Consider the following 25,208-nt stretch of genomic DNA (forward strand, 5'->3'; position numbering starts at 1 on the left):
ATTAGTTTCAGGTGTACAATAAAATGATTCAATATTTATACATATTATGAAATGATCACCACAATAGGCCTAGTTAACATCTGTCACCATACATAGTTACAAATTTTTTCCTTGTGATGAGAACTTTCAATGTCTACTCTCTTAGTGGCTTTCAAATATTCAACACAGTATTATTATTCACAGTCACCATTTTGTACATTATATCCCCAGGACTTGTTTTATAGCTGAAAATTTGCAGCTTTTCACTCCCTTCACCCATTTCATTCTCCCCTTAACCCCCACTTCTGGCAACCACCAGAAATTTTTTACCTCAAAACAGTTATAATATTTGCATAATCTCTTTTCTTGAAGTAAAACCTTGTTCTGAATAAACAATACTTTCATATATAGCGCATTCATGAGAACACTTGGATTATAAAATAATTCCAAAATATAAGGGCAATATCACACTAAGTGTCCCACTGAGAGCAACTACAAAAGCTGGACTAAAAATGAAGAAGCGGGGGAGGGAAAGAAGAAGAAGGAAAAGAAGGAGAAAAGGGAAGAGAGGAAGAGGGAGGGGACGGGAGGGGAGGGGAGGGGAAGAAGAGGCAAGGAGACAGCTGCAGCCCATAGCCTGGGGCAGTCTCCCTGTTTGAAGAGACACAACATGGAGTTCAGACCACCACTGCAGTCAGGACTTGAACAGACACTATCCCAGAGAACAGGGAACCTTGGGAACATGAACCATATATGCTGCTCAGACTTTGCCCTCAAGGAACTTGCTGAACATAGGAGTTGTAAATATATGAGTTGTAAAAGGAGGAGAAAACAAGGAGAAAGCCTCTGCCAAGAGGCTAAAAAGCTAAGAATTTTTGTCAATCCCACTCTGGGACTTGAAGTTTAGGGTATGACATGGACCAGGAGCCCTGGCTTTCAGGTAAGGCCCTTGATGGGCTATGCCTTAGGGGTCAGGTACACAGAAACAGAACAGCCTGAAGCCCCATTCCACTCATCATGATTGTTGACTATATTTAGAGGAACAGCTTTATTCTACTGTCCACCAGAAAAAAAATTCAATCTTCTCTGGAGGAAGAGAACAGTATCCAGAGACACCACAATTTTTCACATACGATGTCAGGTACTCAGTAAACTATTACAAAGCATGACAGGAAACAAGAACAGATGACCAAAAACTAAGAGAAAAAAACAGATAATATACTGACCCACAGGTGATCTACATATTCTAATTATCAAAAAGGAATTTTAATAGAATTTTAATTACTATGTTCAAGAAAATAGATCAAAGATAAAGAATTTTATCAGAGACCTAGAATCTATATATAACCTATATAATAATGATTGAAATTAATAATTCAATACATGGATTTAACAGCCGGTGAGACACAGCACAAGAGGAGTTTCTCAAGTGAAAGAGATGTCCGTAGGGTAGATCCAAACTGAAGCAGAGAAGGGAGAAAAGAACTGAAAACACAGAACAGAGATGAAGCAGCACATGAAACACAGGTGAAAGCACTAACACACGTGTGACTGGAATCCCAAAAGGGGGAACAGGGAGGAAGAAGCAGCAGCCACTAAGACAGTCACCAGAAGGCTGAAACCGATTGAAGAGACTGAGCTACAGATCCAAGAAGCTGCAAGAACCACAATTAAGGCCAATACAAAGCAAACATGCCAAAGCCCATCCCAGTCAACCCGCTGAGAACCAAACATAAAGACCAAGTCTTAGAAGCATCCAGGATTGGGGCAGAGGAGGGGGGCTGCTGAGGCAGATATAACAGTATGTACGATTGTATGTATAGTCCTGACTCAGAGCTTCATTACTATCAAGAGTGATAGCCTCTCTCACCCACTTTGCTATCAGGTGAAACTAAGGACAAAAGTTCAGATAATGCCTTGTTGAAGTCCCAAAGTTAAATTCTTTTTTTATTATTTTGGGGCAGAATTCTGCAAGGTATCAATTGCGGCATACAAATTCTTTTGCATCTTATTTTGTTTGCAGTTTTAAAAACTTGTCAGTTTATAAAGACGAAAGCTTTTTATTGAAGTCTGATGCTTCTCTAACTGATAGAATAAATAAAGAAAATATATCAGCCACTGAGTATCAACAGTATGCTAATATATACTCATAATTTCACTTTACAGGAACCCAAGGCCCATAAAGTAGACAATAAAAATGAGTTATTGTCATGGCACAATGAGACTGATCTCTTCCCAGACAGAATGGTGCTATGGTACATACTTCAGAATGGTGAGCTCATCACCATTTCAAAGGAATCAGAAATTCATTCTGATTTTTCAGGGGGAATGAAACATGAGAGACTATGGACTATGAGAAACAAACTGAGGGCTACAGAGGGGAGGGGGGTGGGGGAATGGGATAGACCGGTGATGGGTAGTAAGGAGGGCACATATTGCATGGTGCACTGGGTGTTATACACAACTAATGAATCATCGAGCCTTACATCGAAAACCGGGGATGTACTGTATGGTGACTAACATAATATAATAAAAAATCATTATTAATAAAAAAAAATAAAATAAAATAAAAAAAAATATATGAAAAAAAAAAAGAAATTCATTCTGATTTTTCCAAAAACTAAGAAAATTATTTGTCTTAGTTATTAACAGAAAAAGAAATCATACACAAAAGCTTAAAAATAATGTTGTGATAATAATGCACCAGCCCAGTCTCTGTGTGAGCTATCTGTCTTACCCAAATAAGTCCAAATCAGTCCTGAAAATGCTGGGACAGAAAAACAGGCTCAAACACAAAAATGTCTAGTCACCTAGCCCTTCCTCAAGAAGGCCATGGCTGTGACTAGAAATCACAGCTGACTCTACGTCCCCATTTATTGGGGGTTTAGATACTGTCCCGGTGAACGACAGCATAATAGAAGGGCATGATTAAAGTTTTCACAGATGGTTTAGAGAAACCAAAAGAAGAAATGTTGGGTGGGGGGGAAATCAATACTTCTATTGAAAGACTAACTCTTAGACCTTTCAAACCTGTAATGCAGTGTTGAGGAAAAGAGCCCCTGTTGCTCATTTCCCTTAAAAGTACTGACATTTTCATTGAAAAAGCCTGAGAGTATCTACTAAAAGCAACATCTTCGCTAGCTCATGTGTGAAAGAAACCATCCATCCCCGGGAGTGATACCCATGACCAAGACCGGGCCAGCTCAGTGATTCAGTCCCAGCCACAGTGACTGGTTCAGAGATGGACACATGACCCGGTCAAAGCTAAGGAAAGTCAGTCTTGGGATATGCTGGAAAGACTGAGAGAGAAGGAAAAGGAAATCCCTGTACTGTTGGTGGGATTATAAACTGGTGCAGCACTCTGGAAAACAGGATGGAGTTTCCTCAAGAAATTAAAAATAGAAATACCACACAACCCATTAATTCCACTTCTCGGTGTTTATCCAAAGAAAATAAAAACATGAATTCAAAAAGATATATGTGCCCCTATGTTTATTGCAACGTTATTTATAATAGCCAAGATACAGAAGCAAGCAGTCCATCAAAAGATGAATGCATAAAGATGTGATACATACATACACACACACACACACACACACACACACACACAGTGGAATATTACTCGGCCATAAAAAAGAATGAGATCTTGCCATTTACAACCACACTGATAGATCCAGAGGGTATTATGCTAAGTGAGGTAAGTCAGACAGAGAAAGACAAATACCATATGATTTCACTTATATGAAGAATCTAAAAAACAAATGAATAAACAACAACAACAAAACAGAAACACACTCATAAATAGAGAACAAACTGGTGCTTTACAAAGGGGAGTGAAGGGACAGGTAAAATAGGTGAAGGGGATGAAGGGGCCCAAACTTCCAGTTATAAAATAAGTAAGTCAAGGAGATGCAAAGTACAGCATGGGGAATATAGTCAATATTATCGCAATAACTTCATATGGTGACAGAGGGCAACTACCCTTATCATGGTGAGCATTTCATTATGTATGAAAATTGTGCAATCACTACATTGTACACCTGAAACTTATGATATCTGTATTTCAATTAAAACTTATTATAACTGTATTTCAATTAAAAATTACACATATCATATTATTATTATGATATATATATATCTGACAAAACACAAGATACAATGAGAAAGAAAAAAGGAATTGAGAAGCATGCTCACCCTTCAGCTAGAATTAAATCTAGGGATGCTGTTGCCTTTCTTCCCCACCTAAAAATGAAGCCAACACAAAGAGCAGAGCCAGGAGATCTAAGTTCCTGAATCAAAGAATCCCAGAAGTCAGCTGCCCCTGTACCCTTCCTTGCTTGAGCCAGTATGAGTGGAGTATTCTGGTCTTTTGTAGTAGGAAGAGCCTCAACTAGTAAGTTCACTCTGGAGAAAGGCAGCCATTCTAACAGGTACTGTTGTGAGATGTCTCAAAAGATTTCTCAGCTGGAAGTCCTAGTGACCAGGGTGGGCCAACAGCCAGATGAAACCATGGTTGGCGGACACGGACAAAAGCATAGATGCTTCAGAGAAAAAATTCTGAACTGCACTGAACCCAATGTAAAAGGAGTAAATATAGCATCAGACCAGCTTCTGACATTAAAATAAAAGTAAGATGATTTGATTCCATGCTAAGTGACCTTTTCCCAAAAGTAATAGGGCTACCAAATGTCTCAGTGTTTTCTGATAATAATAAGCAAGTGTCATTCAGAACAACGTAATAGTAGAGACCTACGTTCAACTTTCACTAAAATTATCAATCACTATAAATCCAATTACCCTGATTCCAGGCCCTGCTTGGGACTTCGCTCACCTGCAGGTGCTCCGTTTCAGCTTATTTAAACTCCCCAGTCACCTTCCTGCTACCCTATACCAGACGAGCCACACAGCCTCCACATTCGGTTTGAAACGCCAACAAAGAACCAACGATTGCTCTGCGGTAACTGAGCAACTGGAATAAAATTTCAAAGGCTTCCAAATTCTGCTGGCCACCTGCTCCTACTCTGGATTTGAGAGAGCTCAAACCAATGAGGCTGAACACTGACAACTGTCAGCTCTACTCAGCCCACAGCTTTCGGGGTATGTTTATGTTGCTTAGTTATGATTAAATGACGCATAAGAGGCACAAACTGGGCCAAGCCTAATAGTCTGCTACATTAATAGGCTTGGCTAAAGTTTTCTTAAAATTATTCCAGTTAAAGGCACCACTATCTATGGTAACAAAATAAGAAGCCCTGTGTGCCACCCACCAGCTTTATGACTTCTGAAAAGATCGCTCACCTCTGCACTTTTTTCATCGGTAGAATGTAAGAGTCAAATGAAATGACTGCCATCCAGAACTAACATTTGAGAAATGTGTGATCTCTACACCTGGAAGCTCATGGTCATGTGTCTCCCGGGCAATGGTATCTGCTATTCTGTAATTAAGTTACAGAGACACTTAATATTATTCATGCTGCGATTCTGCAAGTCTATGGTGATTTTCACATTAGAATTTCAAACTGAGCTGAAATAAAGTATTCTTTTTGACAAAGTAAGGCTTCGCTTGGATTTTGAATTAAGAAAAAGTTTAGACTAACAGTTAACCTTGGATTAATATTTATTTTAATAATGTTAGCTATATATCCCACAGTGATATTCTATTTCCTCCAGGAAATTTTTATGCCATGATAAAGTTCTAGCTAATGCCACTAAATTTTAGACATAAAACACACTGCTAGTGAACACTATTAACTGCTTATTTGAAAACCAACTATTTATAAAATGAAAAGAAGGATCATCTAAATATACTCAGAGAAAAATGAATGCATCTGCCACCATATTCTTTCTTGTCACACAGTCTGTCCCAGAGGACTGGGGAGAGGAAGCATGCTCAGCTCCATGGCCATAGTGATACAGAACATGCAAGAACGTGTTGGAAGGCATCTCTTCATTTTCCTTTTCAAGAGCTTCTTATCAAGCTCATTGCACAGAAGGTATCCAGGAGCAAATGTGATGGTACCACAGCCATGGATCCCGGCAACGGATGGCAGGAAGGGCTGGGGGGGGGGGAATGCAACAAATGGACTTTGGAATCAATCAGATCCGGGTTCTAGCCCCCTCATTCCCGAGCTGTGAACCCTTGGATAACGTATTTCATCTCTCTGAGTCTCTGTGTCTCATCCTTATTTAAAGAACTAAGAAGTACTTCCAAGGGCCGTTGGAGGGAATAACAGAGGGAATTATGTATATAAAATTGACTACATCATGCTTGGAACACTATCCAGACATTGGTTCCCTCTTCTTCTGGCCTATCCATAGGCAAATCATTTCAGACCACTGTTAAGAGGGAAGGCAGACTGGTAAGAGCTTTCTGCCCAGCCATCAATGAACAGGAAAGAGGCTGCTTTCCCTTTGAGTTGACACTCCATAGTAACTATTGGCATAATTTCCGTGGCCAGGCTAGGGACCACATGTGACTGAAGAAGGTAAAACACAACGGACCTCGGCAATGCACCTCATCCACCACGTGAAAAGCTTCATTCTCTTGCTTCCGATCCAACATTCGGTTGTGGGGCTTTTCCCACACCACCTTCACAGTGTAGGGAGATCCAGTAGACTCTGCCTTGGTTTCAGTGTCCTACGTTCTCACCTGGGCCCCTTTGGGGTTTTGTAGTGGAAAACTCCACAGTCTGTGGCCGTACCACATCACTTCACTATCCCGGTGTGAATTCCCTGACTGGTTACCATAAAAACCCACTCACCTCACTGAGCTCTTTCCTGCCTTGCTTCTCATGGTATCATGGGGAGGAACAGAGATTCTAGAGAATGTTAGGCCATGAGATTAAAGATGAGAAGACCCATAACAGAACATTTCTCCAAGAGAACATGAGGTCAAGCTCCCCATGACCCAATTATCGGCTTATGGACAAAGCAGAGTTCCAGGTCTGAGCGGCACCCCACTTGAGGAGCTCAGGAACAGGCCCCTCAACAGGACTCATCCTCTTTACCACTCCCCTGCAGCCTTCCTGCGACCTTCAGGAGCACACCTGCACTGGAGCAGAGCCAGGGCCCAGGCACGCAACAGTGGGGAGAGGCCCACAGGCTGAGAAACTCCAAGCCACAGCATCACAGCAGTCTTCTTTCAACATGAAATCAATTCCCTTCAGGAAACATGCCCAACGTCAAAAAGACTAGTGGAGACACCTACTGCAACCTTAGAGAAAAGAAATGGAAACTAGAAAGTTCTTCCAAGCAAAGTGACTCTCAGTCTTAGAACCCCTAAGACCACCTGCAAGAGCTTCTCAAAAATGTAGGTAATTGGAACCAGCCCTGGTACTCTCTGGGGATGGGCTGGGGCATCTTTATGTTTTTCTAAACTCCAAGTCAAATGTTGAGAAATGCTGGCTTAGTTTATGACAACCAGCGAGATGCAAATCTAACTCGGAATCAGATTTCTTTCCATCGCGGGCAGCGGGCAACGTCTCTCAAAGGCTGGCTGGTGGACATGGTTCTTAAAAAGGCGAGGGTGGAGGGTTCTGGAAAGGAAAAAGTCTGGAAAAGGGTTCTGTGGAGAAGAAAGCTGGGAACCAGGAAGTTAAATTAAACACTTGTCTTTACTTTAATAGGCCAGAATCTTTAACAGGCCAAGGTGCGTTGTACCGTACAAGAAAGAAGTACATTTTCTAAGCTTATCTCATCACACGCACAAAAAAAATCTCCTTTTGAAAAGCATCCCATAGCACTAGTAATCTGGAAAACACTTTGGGAAGCGTTGGTCTAATGTAATTGTCCTCCATTAGCTGTTCCTAGAGGTTTCCTACAGGACAGCCTGACAAAAGCACTCGTTTGGAAAGTTGTTTGCATTCCGGCCCTCCTGCCCAAGGGCTGGAGTGTGGGGAGGAGGAACCACTGAAAACAGAGTCACCAAGAGATAACTTTAGAACCAGGTGATGAAGGTCCTATCTCCCGCTTTTCCCCACCTAGGATGGTACTCTAAACAACTCAACACTTGGTTCTAACTTTCATCCCTTGTGTTTTGATACCTATCAATTATTTGCCCATAATAAAAGTAACATTCCTAGACTTTTTATAATCAAGATGTTTGGCTCATGCTGAGGCTCCCATCTGATCTTTATTTTATGACTAGCCTCAGTTGGATGAAGACTGATGGATTTAAGGCCTGAAAGGGAACTGTAGTAACTGTCACTGATTTTTCACAGAATGCTTATATCCTGTAGCGCAGTGAATTATTCCAAAGAGCCTACACTCCCAAGTATCTAATAAAAAGAATGCAGACAATATGAAACTCTATCTTTAGCTCTAGGCCATGTTCATTATACATAACCAGTCATTCTTCCCTCTGTATTTGAACCTTCCAGAAACAAAGGTGGCAGTGGCCGCACCAGGTGGGGTGTGGGCCCTCTGGCCGTCCTGACCCTTCTACAGAGGGCCCTGCAGCTGTGGCTGCCGCTGTGACTGCTCTAGGAGGTGGCCCAGGAGCTGATCCCTTTTCCAAATACCTGCTCTTTGAAAACAAAACTTTACTCTTCGCTGCGCAATGTGGTGGCTGACAAGATGTTTAGGCCCAAGGTTTCACTTTCTCAGTTCAGGGCACCATTCATATCTCATTAGTTTTTCTAACACTCCTTGACGAAAAGAAGTGGCTAATGGGTTTTTCATTAAGAAGTTAGGTTCACTAGCTTATGAGTATTTATATCCTAACAACTTAGTAGCTGTTGGAGAAAAGAATACAATAAACCGGAAGCGACATAATGGTTTTATCTCGTTCTTTGCTGCCATCGCTTACTAATGGGATATATGCGTCTCGTGGGCACTGCGGCGCTCCTCAGACCTTGGAATCATATTAGACACCACCTCGTTTTGTGTAGCAGGTGCTTTTTATCACAGCAACTGCTGAAAATGTGGCTTCCCAAAGATGTGATATCATCAAAAGGAGCATAGCCCAATCTATTGTTGAAAGTATGTACTACCTTGAGCTAGCAGTCTGCATGATGGCCAACAGATATCTAGCATACTTTACTTGAAAATTTCAAATATTCCAAAGCACAACTGTGGATTCCCTTTGGTGCCCTGGGGTACCTTGGTACCCAGTTTGGGAACCATTGATTTAGGTCAAAGACTCTTTCTGAAATGTTTTGTAATCCTTCTCTAGCCTTCCAGTCACCTGAATATGTGCCAGGAAGGCAGGTTAGGGTTAAATGACCATAAGGAGAAAGATTATAATTTCACCATACACAGACAGGAGGCAGAGATGACATTTCAACCTAACTGGCAAAAGATGAATATTGCTTCTTTCATTTATGCTGCCTCTTGGGTAGAGAGGCCTGATTTTTACCTCTGGGACAGTATTGCATTATACACTGCTTACCAATGAATGAAAGAACTATTTAATACACTGCTTATTTGATAAGATTTCCTTATGTAAACTTTTTGGTTTGGTTCGCATGTTATTCTCCCCACAAGCTGCTTATTTTCTATGGATTAATGATTTGCTTGTAAAATATTTTGGCATTATTCACTTTGGGCTTTGGATGCTATAAATCTCCTCAAAACCAATGTTGTAATAGGGTCTGTATCTCTGCATAATAAGATACAATAGCTATGCAAATTAACTAGATCCTAAGAGAAATTAGATCTAGTTGACATAATAATTTCAATTTTATATATTTGAGCTTCAGCTACGAAAAGACTTTCCCAACAAAAATCAGGAGATATTTTGAAAATCAAGGTAGCTTTAGAATGATAACTAGAAGCTCCCTGCTCTGCCCAATCCGAGGACATCTGAGTAGAGGGTCTCAGTGGACAGCTTTCCCATCAACACATGCACCCACTGCCTTACCCGGCCTATTCCAAATGAATGGAAATCAGAGAACATGTCACCCTAAACAATCCTGAAAAGGATGGAATGGCATGGGGTCCCCAAAAAGCCCCAAACTGAATATAGCAGATCTCTGGTCCTGTTCCTAGCTCAGCTCTCATAAGCTCTGTGGCCTGTGCTAGGCTTGTCCCATGACGTGGAAGTTAGTCAGCATTCCTGGGCCCACTCAGTCATGGTGTCAACCAAAATTTCCAAACACCCCTCAACTACCATGCTTGAATCAAATTTGAATCCAATCCTTGTTTAACAGGTGAAAAAACTGAGGCTCAAGGACATGAAGGGCTCATCACAGGTCATCAGGTCACGTGCAGCTAGGATGCCCACCTGCCTGGAATTCATGCCACACCCAGAGCAGCTGAAGCCACTTCTTTCAGCTCTACCAACCCACGATTTTTGTGATCAAAGGAGACAGGATTTATAATAGTGAATAAACCTTGGAAGAAAATAGAAATGTCAAAAATCCAGTTACCTTGGTAGGTATCTGGACTCCTAGATCCAGAATGAAAGCTTCATGAGGGCAGGGATTTTCATCTCTTGTTCCCTTCTGTATTTCCAACTCCTAGAATACTCCCCAGTGCACAGCAGACACTCAGCAAATTTGTTGACTAAGTGCACTGACATACTGTAAGGAAGGGTGATGTTTGTGGGTAGTATTTATACTTAGGTAATCAACATTCTGGAAGAAACAAGTTACTGGATTTTTTTAAAAGTTTGCTTAGATGAACTTTATTTCATGTTAGAATCAAAAAGTAATCTATAGAAATAACAGTAATGTCTGCAGTAAGTTCTCACTGGCTAGGATATAGGTAGTATTATGATATTAATATCCTTATTATCACCAATGGAGTTATCCCATCTATGGCTTTTTGTTGTTGTTGCCTATTTGAAATCTAGTCACATAGGGAGTACAAGTATGAAACTACTCAGAGCTGGAAGTCTACCACTTGTGCAAAGGGTTTAAAACGTGGACTCTCAAGAGGAGAGACACGGAGAAGAAAGCCATACCCCTGGATAACTGTGGCATTATGTGACCCGAGGTTGAACAGTATCTCCCTTCTAAGGATCTCTCCTGCAAGGCAGGGGTATTAATGCCCTTGCCACTGGCTCTTAGAACATCAGCATATGGGGCTTCTACAGCATCACCTTCTTGGAACAGTTTGCAGTATTGCTGAGAACGTGACTCCACCTGGCCACTTTATTCTAAGGAATTCAGTAATGTGTGCACTCATTGTCATCCACAACTTGGTAGTTATTTATCACTTATGTTTGTTTATACTGGGTCCAAGTTAGAAAAGTGTTGAGTTGTTCAGAGTAGCATGCTAGTTGGGGAGAAGCAGGAAACAGGATCCTCATCACCTGGTTCTAACCTAATCAGCTCAGAGCTGGAGACAACGAGTGGCGGGCACCGGTGGGGTACACCGCAGAGATGGCCAGGAGTCTGCGGCACCGAAGAGTCGTGTTAGCTGGGGGAGCAAAGCTGGAAAGAAGCAGCAAATGGATGAGAGTCAGCCATTTAGACCAGAAGAAACGACACAGAGGTATAGACTGAGAAGACAGAGAGTACAGAACGCGAGGGAACATCAATATATAAGTGATGGGAAGGGGACTGTGCAGGCGCAGCCAGAGAAGTAAGGGAAAACTGTGACAGCTTGTTGTCACCTTATATAAACCAAGGGAAGGCAGAGTTTAAAGGACAGCGGTCAATGCATCAAATGATGGAGAGAAGGCAGGCCACAGTGACATCCATAATCTGGCTTCCCAAGTACTAAAAATAATAATTAATACGTCATGTATCAAATTGCAGTGAGATGAGCAATAACACTGAGTCCAAAACCCACAACGACTTCAGGGCAAGAAAAGTTAGGTGATGAGAACAACACAACCAACCCTCATGCAGTCAGATAATCCACACCCAGATACAGCCCTCATTCCAACTTTGGGTCAGGATTCCAATTAGGACAATGGTCCAAGGCTACAGGTTAGTGCTTTATTTCACTTGGCTGCAAAAAATTATCATAAAAGTCAAATGTTATTAATTTAATCCTTTTCTCCCCCTCTATCAAGACCTCTATTCCTTGGCATGGATCCCACATGCTTGGGACTAAGTTGGTTATTCACATGTTTTATAAACTTAGAAAAACACATTTAGTGATAGAATTAGCCCTGGCTGAAAGTCTTTATTATTCATGAGATTTTAGTTCTTCTATCAATCCCGGGACATTCTTCCAATATATGCCCGTCCTGTTTCTTACAACCAAGAATCCTAAATAATATCCAATATTTTAATTTGTCAAGAAATAGAATTTTAAATATTCATTATCATTATATTCTAAAAGAATAGATATTTTAAATATTAATACGTAAGAAAAAAGACCAGAACCTCAGAGTAAAGATTATTCCTTCAGAGTGAGTATTAGCTCTTTGAAAGACATCACCTTACTATTCTCATTTTTCTGCAGATGACTGACACCTTCACCAGAGACTGGATTCCAATCCAAGAATTGACACTTCATAACCACAAAGTATATTTAAAGTCTAACTTGTCGTAAGTCTCATTTGTTTGTTGAGTTGAAAATATGCAACTCCTTATTAAAAGATTTAAGTGTAAATATTAATATTTCTAATTACCACATATTTTTTAAGAGCTTCAGAAAAAATTTTAAAGTACGTACTTGGATTAGATGGTTTCCTAGCAGTAGAGATGAATTTAGTGTTTTCTGGTGGCCCTGACCATAGAATCCTGTCTGTGATGTTAAAAAATCTAAGTAACAAGGCACCTGGGTGGCTCAGTCAGTCAAGCATCCGACTCTTGATTTTGGCTCAGGTCATGATCTCAGAGTCATGAGATCGAGCCCCATGTAGGGCTCCATGCTAGGCATGGAGCCAGTTTAAGATTCTCTCTCTCCCTCTGACCCTCCCCTCCCTCACCCCCACCTCCTACCTCCCCAAACCCCCGCTGATGTGGGCTCTCTTTCAGAAAAAAAAAAAGAAAGAAAGAAAGAAAAGAAAAATCTAAGTAACAACTGAGCTCAAAGTTTCCACAAGGTTATAATTTCTGTGCCCACCTCCACCTCTAATTCTCATCCCCACTTCCCCCTGAAACCTTTACACAGCTCCTGAATCAGATCCTTGCCTTCCCTTCTCCACAAACCTGTCCCTAGGCTGACAGGATTCGAGTTTCATTTTAAATTCTTCAGGAAAGATATTACACACTGGGTCAGAACCTTTGAGTAAAAAGAGAGCTTCTTCCTAGGTGTCAGCTGAACATCTTGAAATTGTGCTCTTTCAAGCACCAGAGTGTTATTTACAGTTTTAGAGTCATGATTTTCCACATAAAAGGTCCATTAGTGTGATGGAAAAACAAGACTGAAGTGGCTGGCTCCTTATGAGCAATCAAATGAAAGCCTGGAGTCTGTCATGCCCTCTGCTTGTGACAGAACAAACATTTCTGCCCTTAATCAGACAAGTAATTTTTTAAGTGTCATACAAGTATTTCTAGATGAGCAGTAAGATCCTATTATCTTTATTGAAGAAAAACAGGTGAGAAAGTGGGTAATTTTGAATCAGGTTTTAACTGCAAATGTAAGCAAAGATAAGGAATAACAAGGTCTGGAAGTAAATCCAAGATCTTATCAATGTAAATCCAGTTTGTTTTTACTACATAATACACGTTTAAATAAAAAGCGATTTAAAGCTCTAAGCAAATGAAAAATACAGTGTAAGGAAGGAAAAGTCCCCTTTTAAAGGATGAATTATCTTTTTTAAAAGCAAGATCTTTGACTTTTTTGTTGTTTTTAATTTTGGTAAGATACATATAACAAAATTTACCATCTCAGTGATTTTTTTTAAGACTTTTTATTTATCTATTCAAGAGAGAGAGAAAGAGGACAGGGAGGAGCAAAGGGAAAGGGACAAGCAGGCTCTGTGCTGACCACAGATCCTGCCACAAGGGCCCCGATCCCAGGACCCCGAGACCATGACCTGAGCTGAAACCATGAGTCTGACACTTAAGCAACTGAGCCACCCAGGGCCCTGCCATCTCAATGATTTTTAAGCATGTAATTTAGAAGTATTCAATACATTCACAGTGTTATTCAACAATCCCCAGAAGTTTTCATCTCACAAAATGGACACTCTACCAGTTAGAGAACACTGCATTCTCCCCTCCTTCCGCCCCATGCCACTACCCTCCCACTTTCTGTCCTGATGAATTTGAAGACTCCAGATACCTCACGTAAGCTGACTCATACAATATTTTGTCTTTTTTTGTAGCTGGTGTATTTCACGTCACACCCCGTCCTCACAGTCCACCCATGTTGTAGCATGTGGCAGAACTTCCTTCCTTTTGAAGGTAAAATGCTATGCCGCGGTATGTATATTCCACACGTTGTTTATCCGCTTATCTGTGGGTGCACACGTGAGTTGCAGCCAACCTTCTGTGACTTAAGTTTCAAACAGATGAAACTAAGTAGGCACTGGAGCTGGAGTCAGAACACCGGGGTTCAAGTCCTTCCCCTCCAACCTCCGTGGTAGCTCCGAAAATACACACGTTAAAGGAAAGAAAAAGGTAAAGGAAAGGCAGGTGTACCACGGAGCACTCAGCAAATTAAAATACTGACATGCCTAGGTTCCGATGCGGGTGTTCGATACCAGAAAATCATCCAAACACTTGTTTGTGGCTGTGAATAAGGACAAACATAGGCTAGGTGCTAAAAATGCAGAGACGGGGCCTCCTGTGAGGACAATGCTGGCCAAGGGACAGCTGTCTAACCGGTGAACAGCTGTGAACAGTGGGGGACATAAGGTGATAGAGAGGCAGAGTGGCCCAGCCTCTCCATCGCCGGGGCTCAGGAAAGGTTGTCCAGAGCCGAGTCCTAGAAAGGAAGGGAGTCCGGGACAGCAGAACCAGACGCGGAGGTGAGAGGCTAAAGCACAGGCTTGAGAGAGAGAAACTAACTCGATGGAAAGGGCATCTCAATGAGCAGAGCCCCAAAAGAGAACAGAAACGACAAAACCCAAGGCCTAATTAAGTGTCAATCAGCAGAAAGAAATGAAGCCCCCTAGAAGGCATGCATTGCTGGGCACCCGTCCTGGTGCCCGTGCGAGTCTCCCGGCCCTGGCTTTCCTGCAGAGGCTTCATCTGCTGAAAACAAATGGTGGCTCAGGAGGATAAATTAAAATCGCAGCAGCAAAAGCTGACACTCATTAAAAACTGACCGACTTTGTGTCACACTTCGTGCCATTCAATGGAAATAGTTAAAAGTTGAAAACATTTCCAAAAATTCATAAAACACAAACTGCTCTACTTAATTCTCTGGTTTTTCAAATATGAGCAACATGCCAAGTTCCTGTATTACAGCTGCATATTGGTATTTACCTATCATGCCCACTTCATCCCCAAAAAAGACTGAGTCAGCTACCATTTTATGTTATCTGGCCGTCACTTTCCGTGAGCTCCCAGAACTACAAAGGACCTACAAGGTTATCTGTCTACAAAGAAAGCTTCTATTCCCCAGACACTCCCCAAGGAACGGACTAGACCATGGAAATGAGAACAGAGAGGCCTGTGCTGTGCTCAGAGGAGAGCCCGAGAGCCCCTGGGACGAACAGAAGCATCGGGCAGGGACTAGGGAACGAGGAGGCATCTGCAGGTCAGGGACATCCTTTCTTCACTTTCCCACGTGCTGACTGGCCCTTTCACTCCTGTGGTCAGGGCCTCCCAGGAGCTGTTTCTGAGTGCTGGAGTTGCTCATCGTAGGAACCGGTGCTAACGGGTGAGAAAAGTTCCCCAGCAGAGCGGCAAGGAAGAAAGTGTGGCAGGTAGAAAGAGGAGTGTGAAGACCAGCACAGCTTCCAGCTCCCATGGTGAGTGGGGGAGGAGCAGAAGATGGAGCTGGAGAGGATCCACAGCACTGGTGGGTTTGACCACCACCAAAACCCAGATCGGTCTGCAGCTCCGCTGTTTGGCCACCCAAGCTTTCCCCGTCTTGCTACTCTAATAGCCTGGGACTAGAGCACAAACATCCTGTAACTTTGCATTTGCCCAGGAAGACCTTAATCAGCTTTTCACCCTTCTCTAGTTTGCAAAGTGGACTTTGGCTCTTCTTTACTATTATCTCAAGATTTAAATCATTAGGGTCTACATGGTGTTCTACTGACACTGTTCTCTTCTACATCTTCCAAGTCATTCTCAAGAACATGAAACAGCCCAAGACCAAAGATCAGAATAACTTCCTAGAGCCCTCAGGTTGGTCCTGAATCGCTTAGGCCTGATAGCCACTTGAGTTTCTACTCAGAAAAGAATCTGTGAAGAATTATTTTTATTTTTGTTTGTATTATTAAATTTTGGCCAAGGTCATGTTTATTTTTCTATTTATAGTAACTCAGTTACAATCCCTCTTACACTCCGCACGCTCTATTGTTTTAATGCAAAGCTGTTCATTAATGTAAAGTCAAATCAGATGCTTTGACTTCTATTCTTTCATTTTAATCGGTGTGACAAAAGTAAAAACTAAACAAAACAAATCCTGAACAACACCTCTACAGAAATCTGAAATGAAGAGGAAAGGTGGGAGGAGCTTCTTGAAGACATGCGTATGCTGAGCACAGCTTACCTATTTTTACTTTTATGTCTGTTGAACCATTTCTAAAGAAAACTAGAAAAGGTTAGCTCTGCTGAAGACAGAAATCATATATACAACTTCAGACTTCATACTGTTGCATTTCAACATTAATGATGTCCCTAAGGTTCTTGCTTTTTTTAAAGTTTAGTCTTGCCAAATGTAATAAAATATCTTATCGCAGAGAAACTCAAAATTACTGGTTATAAGAGCAGGACTAAAACAACATTCCAGAGCTTTACGTTTGTCCCCAGACAAAACCCAACCATTGGGGTACTATTCTCCAAGATTCTAGAAAGTACACCTTAAGATATAAGTTAGAAAAGAAGATCATTCTTCAATTTCCCAAACCATTTTACTTTAAGAAATATTTTGTATCATGGTGAAAATGATGGTGCCCATTTGATTATGGGCTGAATATTCGAGAAAGCTTAATAGTCTGTCACAACTTCCAGAAGGAGAACAAATGTTCCTATTCAAGTGAATATTAAGAAGAATTATGTAATTCTTCTAACTACATTATTGGCTTAAGTCATTTGCCACTGTGAGAAGAGATAAATTATAAAGAAGTTGGTAACATTAAATGTAGATTATAGGCTTTACAAAGAGAATAAAAAGATTCAAGGCAGCCAAATAATTGAATCACTTCGAAAAAGTATTCATATCTTAAAATAATAATCTGTTGTTAATCAAACTATTGAAAGTAAAATGGAATTCACCACATTTCAAACATAGCCAGAATATGAATACATCTCAGACCATACCAAAGTTCGTTTCTTAAGCAATCTATGATAACAGACTCACTTACCTGGAAGTATAAGAAAAGAAGGTTAGGCTGGAACTACATCATTCCTCCTCTGAGTAAAGATACCTTGGCTTCTTTCCTTGAAACGCAAAGGAATCTAAAACATAAAAATAAAATAAAATAAAAATAAGGGGGAGCCCCTGTGAATTCCCTTGTCTCAGCTCTAGGTGATATTACGAAAAGGTAGAAATTTAAATGACTTAGGATATAAAATACAATTCATCCCCAAAATGCAGGATGGTATTTCCCCGTCCCTATTTTAATGGGTAAAATACAAAATATTTGTTCGCATACACACATCCACACAAGGTTTAAAATGAACGGCGAAAGCCCTATAGCAGTGTGCGTGAAAGCAAGCACACTGCCTTGGGAAGGAACCTCCCCCCAAAAAGCAAACCTTGCCAGAAAGAAACGTGCCCGCGGCCCACGCGCTGCTTCTGAACTCGCGGCTCGGCTCGCACGCTCTGTCCGCCTGAAGGCACTCGGGCTCCCAGGTTGGGGTCAGGAGTGAGAGTGCTGCCCCCTCTGCAGGCACCGCGTGCAGCGCCACCGATTTTTTTTTTTTTTTTCTTCCCAATGTTTTCATGGAATGAAATGTTAGAAAAGAGCAAATCCTTCTGAAGTTTTGCCCAAGGGACGGAAAGGGTGCACACCCTTCCAAAGGGTCCCGGGCCGCCGGGAAAGCCGGGCTCTCGGGGCGCGCGTCCCCAGGCTGGCCCCGCGGGGCCGGCGCGCGGCTTGCGCTGTCCCGCGGGCGCGGCGGGGAGGGGGCGCGCGCACGGCCCCGCGGGTCCCCGGCCCCCCCCCACCGCCCGCCTGCGCCGCCCGCCGCCCTCGCGCACCGGCGGTCCAGGCCGAGTCCGGCACCGCGGGGGAACGGCGACCGCCCCTCGCCGCCCCTGCCTTTAAGGGATTCCACTGGAGGCCACAGATGTGTCCACGAAGATCAAAGCAGATGGAAAAGAGGTACAAGCAAAACACGCCCGAAGCAAAGGCAGGGAAAGGGACTACGCGCTCCTGTTGAAGAAGTGCTAATAACTGCATCAATGCTATCTTCGATTCATTAACAGTTTCCCAGGAGTGTTCATGATCTTTATAACTCAAGTAACAGCAAAAAGTAAACCACGATTGTTCCCGTTTCACAGGTAGGAATACCAAGGTCCAGAATGCCAAACACAAGACTGGGAAGCCCCTCGGGCCTGCCACCGCTCGTCCGTTCTCCATGGGGACAGCGGATGTGTCTACACGAATCTGTCCCATTTTTGCTAAGTTTGAAGGTTTTCTCTGAGGCATCGCCAGTAACAGTCAGTACAACTCCGAGTCCATTTGGATCCGCACCCTCTCCCGAGTTTACTGCGGATTTAAGGTTCAAGTGGGTTGGGCCAGCCTGGGGCGCAGAGCGGTGCCCTCCACAGCGACTCAGGGCTGCAGCTCTGCCCCTTCCGCCTTTGCTCTCACCACCAACACTTCCGCCCCTGCCTGGCTAATTAATCTATGTCCAAATGGAATTGCTGTAGGCAGAAAGGCAGCAATGCCAAAGTGGAATAATCACTTGGACCTGAATCTGAGTTGTTTTGCATCCTTGACAACAAATAATGTTATTCCAGCGCCTGCAGGCCAAGAGTTGAAATGAGTTTATAATTTGGCTTCCAATCTCACATTCTCATTCTCAACCACTTAAATTTTCTTTGCTGTCTTTTAGCATTCAGGGGGCAGCTTTGGAGGCTAAATCACTGACGTGGTCTTTATTGATATCCTTAATGAATGTTCTTTGCCATCTAAATAAAAGGGGGAAACATCCACATCGTCCAAAACCACACTTGTTTTAATAATGAAACTAAATAGACTGTCAGCTCATACCTCCATATGATCATTAATAATCTAATTTGTACTTCTCTCTCCAGCAACTTGAAGAGAAACATTCACAGTTTTTTTTATCCACACACAGTAGTCCGCATTCATCCAGCTTCTAAGTGCCTGGCCCTAGCAATGCCAAACTGCAGGGTAAGAGCCACAGGATGGCCCAGAGCCTCCCTCTCTTCCTAGTGAAAGAACTCATTAAAACTCAGATCCTTGGCTCTGGGAAGTACGTTGTCTCCTTAGCAGTTCCAAACACCATGTTCCCCCAGAAAGCAGTCATCTCAAGCTAGTGATGGAAAAGGAAAGAGACAGGAAGGCAGAACCACTGACAAGACTCCCTTAGAGATGGGGGTGGAATGTGAATTAGCATCACGGAAAATTACTGAAGGTAAACCGAAGGTCCGTCAGGGAGAAGTGGGTATGTTCAACTGGACACACCCTCTACTGGAAGAAAGGCAAGGGACAGCAACTGCACAACTACAATATGTCATACACCGTCTAGCTGCATTACATACGAACTCATTCAATCCGCACAACAATGCTACGCATATGTGTGTTAATATTCCCATTCTACAAATGGGGAAAATGAGGCTCAAAGGGGTTAAGAAACCTTCCTACTGGTACATGCTAAAGCCAGGACTAAAACCAAAGCTTTGGAGTGAAAAAGGAAAAACAAGCCTTTACTTTTTCTATCATGCAACATGACCTTACCTGCAGTACTAGTCCTCATGTGTGGTTCTCTAAGCGAGTATGGGACTTACAGTGGCTTCTACTGCTTAAAGTGGGGGCCTGGCAGATACGCCAAAGGTTGCCATCGAGGCCTTGAGAAGACAGCCCCTCCCCGATCCCCTGAATCCCTCATCCTTTATAAGAAATCACAATGACAAAAACACACTCTTAGACAAGTAGCATATGCTCAAAATACAAGCTAAACCCAGGAAGACAACTGCAGGTGTACAGATACAGTGCCTGGCTTTGTTCCATTCAGAAAATAGTTCTCAACAACATCCCTCGGTCTTAATATCTGTAGCCAGACCTGAGGTCCCCTTCCCTATCGCCCGATGCCCAGTGTGTTCTCGATCGCTTGGCATAAAGAGTGAGGATTATGGAGACAATCATGTGGCTTCACAAGTTTTAGTTATGGGGAAAAGAAGGCAAGAGAAGGCAGATGTGCAGACTGGCTGGGAGAACGTCCGTGGAACAATCACATACTTGGATTTGGAAATTTCCAGCAGGATTCTAAAGGTTAGGAAGTCTGCCCCACCGCAGCCCCACAGTAATAGAGTTTGACATACATTAATTAACAGGACTCCGTAAATAAGTCAGCTTTTAATCATATTAAAAGGAGACCACCAAAAATCAACTATTGAAAACAGCAATCAAAAATGTTGAAAATGAGTACACTGAGATCAGTAATATTTTAACAATCTAGCAACCCATTCTATAAAATGTACAATTTCTAAGTGGAAGTTCCCAGCAATTTAATTTCTAAAGAGCTTCAAAAACACAATCGATCCAATGGTACAAAACACCCATCCATGTACCTTAAGCTCCAAGGCTTCCTCACCTTCGTAAATGTCAATCTTTAAATCTTTAGTCCATCTAAACCACATACGCATCAGACACATTGATTACTGAAATGTGAGAAATAAGAAAGGAAGACTAACAAGCCCTTTCATCATCAATGTGCCTAAAACAACAAAAGAAAGGCACCAAGACAGGCAGAGACTAGATATGTGTCTGCCAACTCAAGCTACCTGTGAGATTTTTCTTTGTGCATATGTGGATAATAGTATATGTTTTTAAATCTTGATGGTAATGTCTTTTATTTGTATAAAGCAGTGGAGTCCTCTATGTTACAGCACTAGAAGACAGAGCAGAGATACAGTCAGAAACTGTGCATTTAGATAATTATTTAGATAATTCTAAAATTATCTTGCTCAAGAATTTATTTCAGAGGGGCCCCTGGGTGGCTCAGTCGGCTGAGCTTCTGACTCTTGGTTCCGGCTCAGGTCATGATCCCAGGGTTGTGGGATCGAACCCTGTGTTGGGCTCAGCGCAGAGTCTGCTTCTTCCTCTCCCTCTCTCCCTCCCCCTCTGTCTCCCCCCCCCCGCTCCCCTCTCTCTTATGCCCTCTCTCTCTCTCAAATAAATAAAATCTTTTAAAAAAATGTTTCAGAAAAGAAAGTGCCCTTGCATGCTACACATTATAAATCACATGTAACTATATTCTTGACCACATTCCTTCCACATTAAATAATTATGCTGAAAATAGTATGTTTTGGAGGACAACTGACTTTAAAAGTCACGAGTTTCCCCAAAAATGTTGCTCTTCTGTTTTCCTGTGAAATGAAAAACAGGATCACTATGTCCTGATCTAGCATGTACAGAAGCAGACTAAATAAGAAGATATCTCTTTATCTCTTTCTTATTCCTAATCCTTCCAGTGAAGTAGGTCACTCTTATTTTCTTCAATTTTTCGTCCTGATAAATGGGGATAATCTCAGATACTATTAGCAGAACTATCAAGACTATGAACAAAATTATATTGCTAAATTATTTGAAGTGTCTTTTAAAATGTTTGGGTCTACAGCAATTGCACTACTAGGTGTTTACCCCAAAGATACAAATGTACTGTTCTGAAGGCACCTGCACCCCAATGTTTATAGCAGCAATGTCTACAATAGCCAAACTGTGGAAAGAGACTAGATGTCCATTAACAGAGGAATGGATAAAGAAGATGTGGTATATATCTGCAATGGAATATTACTCAGCCATCAGAAAGGATGAAATCTTACCATTTACATCGATGTGGATGGAACTGGAGGGTATTATGCTGAGCGAAATAAGTCAGTCAGAGAAAGACAATTATCATATGGTTTCACTCATATGTGGAATACAAAAAACAGAGCAGGGGACCAGAGGGGAGTGAAGGGAAAACCAAATGGGAAGAAATCAGAGAGGGAGACAAACCATGAGAGACTCTTATCTATAGGAAACAAACTGAGGGGTGCTGGAGGGGTGGTGGATGGGGGGATGAGGTAACTGGGTGATGGGCATTAAGGAGGGCACGTGATGTGATGAGCACTGGGTGTTATACACAACTAATGAATTACTGAACTCTACATCTGAAACTAATGAAGTGCTACATGTTGGCTAATTGAATTTAAAAAAAATAAAATGTATGGGTCTATTAACACCTTAAAGGGTATCAAATAATATTTTCTTTATAAAGATTTACCAAGTGCCTCCCAAGCCAGGCAGTGGGTCCCCGTGGGCTCCCCATTTGAGCCATCCCCACATTATCAACCCGTGAACCACTAACACGTTCAAGAATGAAATGACTCACATCCTACACAGAAATCCAAATAATATACTGTTAGAGCAGAAAGGAAGATGGACTAATTTGAACTGGAAAGGAGAGAGTTATATGCAGTCTCTTGGAAAGATACTACATTGCTCTGTTTGCCATTAGTTGTGAGAACAATAACATCATCTCTCTCTTAAATCTGTTAAGATGCAGACAGTTGACGTACCTCCATAAAAGAGTTACTTTCCAGCACACGGCCCGCAGTGCCGCAGTCACACTCACGTGCGATTTGATTAGACATCCTCCCCTAACACACTCTTCTGGGCCGGCTCCGCCCCATTAGACCCTGCAGCTGCGCGGCATGTGCTCCCTACTATCGCAGACGCTAATGAGGCATGAACAGTGTTTCAGGGAGATCTGTTGTACTTTGTCCCAGGCAGAACAACAGATTTGGATTTTCATCAGTTGGGGACTGAATGTTTGTGTCCCTCCCAAGATGCGTATTGAAATTCTAATCCCAGTGTGATGGTATCTGGAGGTAGGGCCGTTGGGAGGTAATTAGGTCAGGAGGGTGGAGCAGCCATCACGAGTGGGACTAGTGCCCTGAGAAGAGGCCAGAAAACTAGCTAGCTCTTCTCTCACCATGCAAGGGCACAGTGAGAAGTCAGCTATCTGCAACCCAGAACCTGACCATGCTGACACCATGACCATGGACTTCCAGCTTCCATTACCGTGAGAAGTAAAGGCCTGTTGTTGATAAGACCCCCAGTCGATGGTATTTTGCTATAGCCGCCCAAGCTGACTAAGACATCGTCTTAAATGCATTACTGTGAGACTTCAGCTAAGTCCATAACTTCTTTGCCTGTGTTTCCAGGTCTGTAAAATAAAGCGTTTGGCCTAAGCCAGGGATTCCCGGTGAAGGGGGCTGACCTTCATCTGTTGCTCACCACCCACACTAAGAATCCCTGTGGACAATTAGACATGTGACAGCTGGGAACAAGCTACACGGACAAATGATGAAGATTCAGGACAGCATTTAGACTTGGATGCTACAAGTAGGGAAGGGAGCTTTAAAAAGGACAAGCTCAAAGAAGACACAATGCTCGAGAGGTATAGCTCATCGAGGTGCGATGTCCCAGACAACAGATCCCTACGCAGGGCAGCTCAGAGAGAACAAATCACACAGTCTAACACCTCACACACCAGCACACCAGTCCCAGTACAACAGCAACACAGACAGGGCGTGAGTTTGTGGTTCAGAAAGTGCACGTCTGCTCCCAGTTCTGCTATTAAGTTATTATGACCTTGGGCTGGTCACCTGCGAAATGAAAGTTGAGGCCAGATAATCTCCAAGTCACCTTCAAGTACAGAAACCACACCTTCTTCTCACTGTTCCATATAAACCTCCATCTGCCTCTCGAATGCCTGTAGCTTCTTCAAGGTCAGTATGTACATCTTCACTACGGGCTCAGTTTTCCAATGACTGCATTCCCCGGCTTCTCAGGCAAAGAGAGCACTCAGGACAACCGCTTAGAACACAAGTTTAAGATGCAAGATGGGTAAAGTTTGTTTTCTCTGGCATTATGATTCCCTCTGGCTAAACTCTCCCCTCCACACTGCCAAGTCTCCAAACTTCTGGCACCAAGGCTTGATTTACAGTATTCACAGGGCTCGTGACACTGCGATAGATGAAATTAAATCTTTCACCAAACTTGAATGGGCGTTTTGAATGGTAATCTTTATCTTCTTCCTTCCCAGATGCAAGAATGTCAATAGTTGAGAGATACTACGGTATTGGTAAAAAGTCATTATAAAAATGGACTTGCCTCCTAAATGATCTGTCATTATTTTGCAAATGTATTACTTTTGCTGTATCAATTTTTTAGTTTATTTCATGTCATGCTCTAGTTGCAAGGGAATTGAGAACATACTGCCCACATTTTCAAAAAAAGGATGGTAACATAACAGTATAAATATTTCACTGTAAAAACAAAAACTGTGTAAATATTTATATAATTGAATTTATTCAATCAATTCATTGGGTTAGGCCAATGGAAGTATGCTTTTTTTTAATATTGAGAGCCAAAGAGATGGGAGAAAATTTTAATCTCAACCTTCAAATAAATAAATAATAATACTGCTTATGGACACCATTTTTTAAAACATGCATACAGAATGCAAATGGGTGTTACTCTCAGGGAGCCTAAATTGCTGTGTACTATTTACTATGTATACTGGACAGCAATGAAATAGAAAATAAGAACAGGAAACACAGATATTTAATCAATAAATATTTTTCAATCATCAAAATGTGTTGTCATCCCATATCATGGCCAGTTAAACAAGACAGGAGTAAAGAGCAAACAAAGAAAAAATTATTGAGTACTAAGCAATAAAAACAAATGAGCAATTGATACATGTATCAACATGGATATAATTACGCTGAGTGAAAGAAGCCAAACAAATAAAAAACATACTATATGATTCCATTTATATAAAATTCTAGCAGATCAGTGTTTGGTGGAGGACGGGGTTGGGGGTTTGGGAGGGACCAGGAGGGACGAGGATGGTGGGATTACCTAGCGGTACACAGAAATTCTGCAGGTGATAATTATGTTCATTGTCTTGATTTTGGTGATGGTTTCATGTGTATATCAAAACTAATCACGCTGCAGACTTTAAATATGTGGGTTTATTACATATCAATTACACCTCAATAAAGCTATAAAATTATTG

The 25,208-nt window shown here is 42.0% G+C and overlaps 1 protein-coding gene across 4 annotated transcripts in view; it reads right to left on the reverse strand.

Annotated features, from left to right (window-relative positions):
• CSGALNACT1 (chondroitin sulfate N-acetylgalactosaminyltransferase 1) overlaps positions 1 to 25,208 on the reverse strand; it is a 326,516-nt gene that overhangs the window by 167,087 nt on the left and 134,221 nt on the right. For 3 of the 4 annotated variants that reach the window (XM_040643187.1, XM_040643186.1, XM_040643188.1), the window contains exon 2: positions 17,306 to 17,399. The gene's annotated coding sequence lies outside the window, so the exon portion shown is untranslated. Of the gene's footprint in view, positions 1 to 17,305; positions 17,400 to 17,699; positions 17,822 to 25,208 lie in introns of those variants that run through there. The other variant, XM_008706265.2, reaches the window with a different exon arrangement.

The sequence above is a fragment of the Ursus maritimus genome, unplaced genomic scaffold (assembly GCF_017311325.1).
Source record: "Ursus maritimus isolate PB19 unplaced genomic scaffold, ASM1731132v1 scaffold_28, whole genome shotgun sequence".
NCBI lineage: Eukaryota > Metazoa > Chordata > Mammalia > Carnivora > Ursidae > Ursus > Ursus maritimus.